The sequence below is a fragment of the Stenella coeruleoalba genome (genome assembly GCF_951394435.1).
Source record: "Stenella coeruleoalba genome assembly, chromosome: X".
Classification (NCBI taxonomy): domain Eukaryota; kingdom Metazoa; phylum Chordata; class Mammalia; order Artiodactyla; family Delphinidae; genus Stenella; species Stenella coeruleoalba.
Genome location: NC_137152.1, coordinates 46954715 through 46960519, shown reverse-complemented (window position 1 = coordinate 46960519; position 5805 = coordinate 46954715). Strand labels below are relative to the sequence as shown.

The following is a 5805-nucleotide window of genomic DNA, read 5'->3' as shown; positions in this document are numbered from 1 at the left end:
TAGGAAGCTGCTTTTTCTTAAGTTTGCATATTTATGGAGTAAACCCTTAAATCTGATCTCATATACATTTCACTCTAGGTCCGGTTATCTTTCCATCACACCTCACTGACCTTCATGTACAGTTTTGTCACCTGTTTCTTCTGGTGTCAGAGACCAGGAGCCTCTTTCAGAGAGGTCATGGTCTCATTGAACAGCTCAGCAGAGAACCCGGGACACACCTCTCACATGGCTAATCTGTCTCCCCTGTATCCAGGCTCCTTCAGGGGCAAAAATTGCCTTCATATCAACTAACCAGCATCCCCTGTCCCCACACAAAGTAATCTTCTGCCTATAGTTGACTAGAAAACAAGCCCTAATATGAACTCAGGAGCCATTTCATCACCATGCTGGTGTAATACAAAATGGAAGAAGGGGTCTTGATTTTGACTTTACTGTTTAAAAAAACACTTCTTCATGTATCATCTCTGGTAGAATTTACAACAAGCATGAGAGAACCGTATTCTACTGTCAGTATGTTCACACGACGGCAATTAAGTCAGGGCACCAGGGCAGGGGGCACAAAGCAGCTAACGTGCCTAACCATGGCCACCCATGTAGTAAATACAGAGCCATGATAACATCTGTGGGCCTTGAGCCCTCTGGTTTCTAGTCCACTGTGCCCTCTATGTGTCCATGAGGCCACTTCTATGATGTCGCCAACAGTACTTTCTTTCATGTGTTGAGAGTTCTCCTTGCTGCTTCCCATATTTACCATGCTCATTCCCTTCTCTGTTCCTGTGTTCCCTTTTTCCTCACTCTCCTAGGAATACCTTTATAACCTCCCCTCTGTCTGTATAAATCCTTCCTGCCCTTCTAGTCCCAGTTTTGGAATCCCCTCCTGCCGCCTTTCCAAAGGTACCCGTCCACCTCCATCTCTTTCTTCTCAGAAACCTAGTTGCTCTTACAGCCAGACAATTAATGGCTACTTTACTTCTTTCCTATGTGTAAGGTTTTCTATCTCACTATTATTCCTAGCTAGATTCTAAGCTCGCTAAAGGATGAACGCTTTAAGTTTTTCTCTCAGTTTCCTCTCTGAGTACCATGGTTCCTAGAACAGTGCTGGCTGTATAAAGGGCCACCACAAAAGTGTGTTTGTGGATTAAGTTGACACCTTTCTCCCCTCTCGAAGTTTCAGCATCTTTGAATTTCTTAAAAGTTGCTAGCACAGTGCCAGGCACAAAGAAGATGCTAACAAGAATCACTGAGTTGGACTGACTATGTCCTCTTGAACTTCCTATCGTCTTCATGATATACAGGAAAGTGCTTTGGAGACATCATGGAGATCTTCTGGAGCAATCATGGAGAACTTTCCTAGTTTGTGTGTATTTTATGCAAGAAGAAAGGCTTTGTGGAAAAAAATTAATATGATATGAATTACTAGTTCAAGCTTAAGGTATAATTTGCTGAGGCCATTGTATTATTTTTATTGAAACCTCAGGTTCTGTCTCTCTCCCTCTCTCTCTGTTTTAATTTTGTACTTCTCTCCATTCATCCTATGGAACACTTTGCTTAATTCCTATTTTTCAAGAGCTGTCAATGAGATGGAGGTTAATCCAGGTTTAAGGTATACTGTCTGATCCATGGGCTTATCATCTAAAAATAAAATCTTTGCTGCTTCAGCCACAAAATGGTGCTGAACCTGAGACAGCAGAGCCCATCCAGGCCCATTACAAAAGGTGATAACAGTATCTAATGTGAGGAGTAAACAAGGTGGCATCCTTATTAGGGGAAGAAAATGCTCCAGGCCCCCTTTTCTTACTGATTCACTGGTGATTCCTGCTTGAAAGGTAAATGGGCTGAATGGAAAGGAGAACCTTATCCATCTTGCTCCTTCTAGAACCACACCATCAATTCCAGCATCTCTCGAGTGCTGCTAACTGTCCAAGGCGAGAGAAAGCTAATATAATGCATTCAAAAATAATAAGAAGGAATCTAGAAAATGCCCACCCCCTTGCCCCACACCCTGAAAATGACGCATCGTAAAAGCCAGGGTGACTCCAGGGATACCATGGATCTAAATAAGTGGTTTAAAATGAGGGCAGTGTTGCAATCTTCAGTGAACTCTCAGCCGAGGTTTTGGGAACTAAAAATCATTAGAAAGAGCCAGGAATCTTACATCAGAAGGTCTGGGTTGGACTCCTGGAATGGCCAAATATTGGCTGGTTAGCCTTGAGCAAATTACCTCTCCTCCCTGAGATATAATCTTACTGCATGTAAAAAGGAAATATCTACTGCCTTCCCTATCTAGTGCATGGGGTTTTGCTGGCAATTACATAGAATACTTTATGTGAAAAAATACATTACATAAACCATAAGCTGTGAATTATTGCCATAAAATACTGTGTTAAAAAGAAAGAAAGAAGGACAAAAAGAAAGTAAGTGTGATGGTTAATTTTATGTGTCGGTTTCGCTGGGCCACATTGCCCAGATATGTGGTCAACCATTATTATGGATGATCCTGTGGGGATGTTTTTGAATGAGAATAACTTCAAAATCTGTGAATTTTGAGTAAAGCAAATTGTCCTCTATAATGCAGGTGGTTCTCATCCAATCAAGTGAAGGCCTGAACAGAACAAAAGATTGACCTCCCCCAAGCAAGAGGCAGTTCTGTAGCAGATGGCCCTTGGACTTGAATGGCAACATTGGCTCTTCTCTTGGTCTCCAGCTTGACAGCTTTTGGACTTGAACTGCATCATTGGCTCTCCCATTGATCTCTGGTCTGTCAGTCCATCCTGTAGATTTTGGACTTTCCAACTCCTTGAAATAAACCTCTGTCTGTCTGTCTGTCTGTCTCTATCTGTGTGTGTGTGCGTGTGTGTGTGTCTTTCTGTCTTTCTGCCTTTCTCTCCCTACACACACACACACACACACACACACACACACACACACACACACATTCATTCATCCTATTGGTTCTGTTTCTCTGGAGAACCCTGACTCATGCAGATTTTGGTACCAGGATTGGTTCTAAAGAACAGAATCTTAAGGATGAGTTTTCTGAATTGGTTGTTAAGATACTGGAACTGACCCTCTAATTTGATTATATTTAAAGACACTAATGACTCTATTTCTAGTAGTAAAGAGTGCACTGATAGTCCATGGCATAATGTGGCAATAGAGGTACACAAAATCTCATCATGGGATACTCCTCATCAAGTACTTATAAGAGGCAAAATCTGGGTGACTATGTACATTCAAATATTCTTGTCAAAATATGGAATATAATGAGAAATGCTAGCTGCTCCCAATGGCACTGAACAAAGTACGAAAAGAAAAGAATGAGCTCAGAGACTCAAACTCCCTGTTTAAACAATGCATAAAGGACCTGAAAGCATCTATGTCTGCCCACAGGGTTGAGATTGCTGAAAACAAAACCCAGAATCTCATCCTGTGAGTGGCTGAATTACACTGCAAATTGGATCCCCAGTTGTGCCACAAGTCTACCATTAAAGTGAAGGCTTTGGTTGGGAAGGATTGGGATCTTGAAAGTTGGATGGGCACACATGGGAAGACCCTGATGAAGCTGGGGACATCGAGACCCTCAAATCTCATGCGTCATCATTGCCAGTAGAAGCAGCGTCTGAACCCCAGTCTGAGGAGCTTAACCCTGTGCCACCTGAGGAAACTGTAATGGCCTCCCCTGAGGAAGTTTCCTTGAAAGACACTGCTGATGTGCCTCAGGACCTACCCCACCACTTCTCTCTGCTTGTAGACCTATAGCAAGACTCAAGTTCCAGACCAGGCGGCAGCAACCAGGGAAGCCCCCACAGGCACTGCGCAGGTGCCCAGCTGCTGGGGTCCCCGCATGCCCCATGTCCTCCACAACACTGTGCTTTCCCGCCCTGCAGCCCCACAGGATGAAGAAGGACAAGTCGTTCCTGGGAAAGCTGGGCGGCACGTTCGTGAGGAAGAAGAAGGCCAAGGAGGTGAGTGACCTGCACGAAGGGAAAAATGCCATCAACTCGCCAATGTCCCCTGCCTCAGTGGAGATCTACCCAGAAGACACCTTGCTCAAGGAGAATTAGGAGCACACGGTGATTGACTGCACTTCCAGGGATGACCCCAGATTCAAGGAGCTGGTCAAGGTTCTCATCGATTGGATCAATGATGTCCTGATGGAGGAGAGGATCATCGTGAAGCAGCTGGAGGAGGACCTATATGATGGGCAGGTGCTGCAGAAGCTCCTGGAAAAACTGGCAGACCACAAGCTGAACATGGCTGAGGTGACCCAGTCTGAAATAGGGCTGAAGCAGAAGCTGCAGATGGTGCTGGAGGTGGTGCAGGAGCTGCTGTGGCCTCACGGTCGGGTGCTCCAGTGGACCGTGGACTCGATTCACGGAAAGAACCTGGTGGCCATCCTTCACCTCCTCATGGCCTTGGCTATGCACTTCCGGGCCTGATCTACCTTCCCGCACACTTCTCCTTGCAAGTCGTGGTCGTGCGGAAGTGGGAAGGCCTGCTACACTCCAGCCATGTCATGGAGGAGCTGACCACGACCACTGAGATGATTATGGGTTGGTTTGAGTGGGATGCCTTCGACACACTCTTCGACCATGCCCCAGACAAGCACAATGTGCTGAAGAAGTCTCTCATCACGTTTGTGAACAAGCACCTGAACAAGCTGAATTTGGGGGTGATGGAACTAGAGACCCAGTTTGCAGATGGCATGTACCTGGTTCTGTTCATGGGGCTTCTGGAAGACTACTTTGTATGCCTGCACAACTTCTACCTGACCATGGACAGCTTGGATCAAAAGGTCTACCACGTGCCATTTGCCTTTGAACTGATGCCGGATGGAGTCCTTAAGAAACCCAAGGCTTGCCCCTAAGATGTGGTGAACCTGGACCTCAAATCCACCCTGCGGGTTCTTTACAACCTGTTCACCAAGTACAAGCACGTGGAGTGATGGCGGGGAGCAGCAGAGACCGTGGCAGGGATGGTGCTTCGAGAGGTGCCCTGGCCTCCCCTCCAAGCCTGCGGTTGTTCCCCACCCACACCCCTCCTTCTTCTGGTTGATGCTCTTAACCTCTTTTCCCTGTAATTCTGCAGTGGGTGGCATCCTTTGAAATGAAGGTTCCAAACACCAGTGCTCGAGTTTGCAGCCTCCCTTCACTTGGGGTGCCACGGGGTGCTGAGTCCCTTGTTGATCAAAAGATGGAAGAGAAAAAAGCCAGAACCCCAACCCTCAGTCCCTGGGAGGGGAGCGCCTGTCGTTCCAGCTTATCACAGGGCATGAGAAACATACTGGCAGCTTTGCAGCATTGGCGATGACTTGTCTGTCCTGGTGGAATCTCCTGGGCAGGGGTCACATTGGCCTCTTTACCAAAAAGCATTTTACAGTTTTAAAAACTTCACTCATAAGTCCCAGAAGCTTTAGCTGTGACTGCAGTGTCCACTCACATCCCTACTTCTCGGCCACTCAGTGTTGTTTTCATTTAGCTTTTGCACAGACATCTGGAACCTAGAGGACCCAGCTTCCACGGTCCATGGTGCGAAAGATTTCTGAGGCATTTTTTTATTTCTTGCTATGGCTGAATGGGCTGTATCTATCAGCCGGCCCTGAACTGGCTTTGCAATGCAGCTGGAGACAGCTCGGGTGGGATGTTTCCAATCCCAGAGGCTCTGTTTGGGGATGGATTCATTTAAAAAATCTTTTAGAAAGCAAGTTGTCTTCGTGTGCTTGGACTGCCATAACAGAGTGCCACAAATCGGGTGGTGGTGGTGGTGGTGGTGGTGCCTAGGCAACAGACATTTATTCTCTCACAC

At 46.3% G+C, this 5805-nt stretch overlaps 1 pseudogene across 1 annotated transcript; it reads left to right on the top strand.

Moving 5' to 3' along the window:
• The first annotated feature begins 3851 nt into the window (after nt 1-3851).
• On the top strand, nt 3852-4945 carry LOC307180730 (beta-parvin-like; annotated as a pseudogene). Its single transcript has one exon. The product of its transcript is annotated as a beta-parvin-like (transcript).
• Nucleotides 4946-5805: the final 860 nt, after the last annotated feature.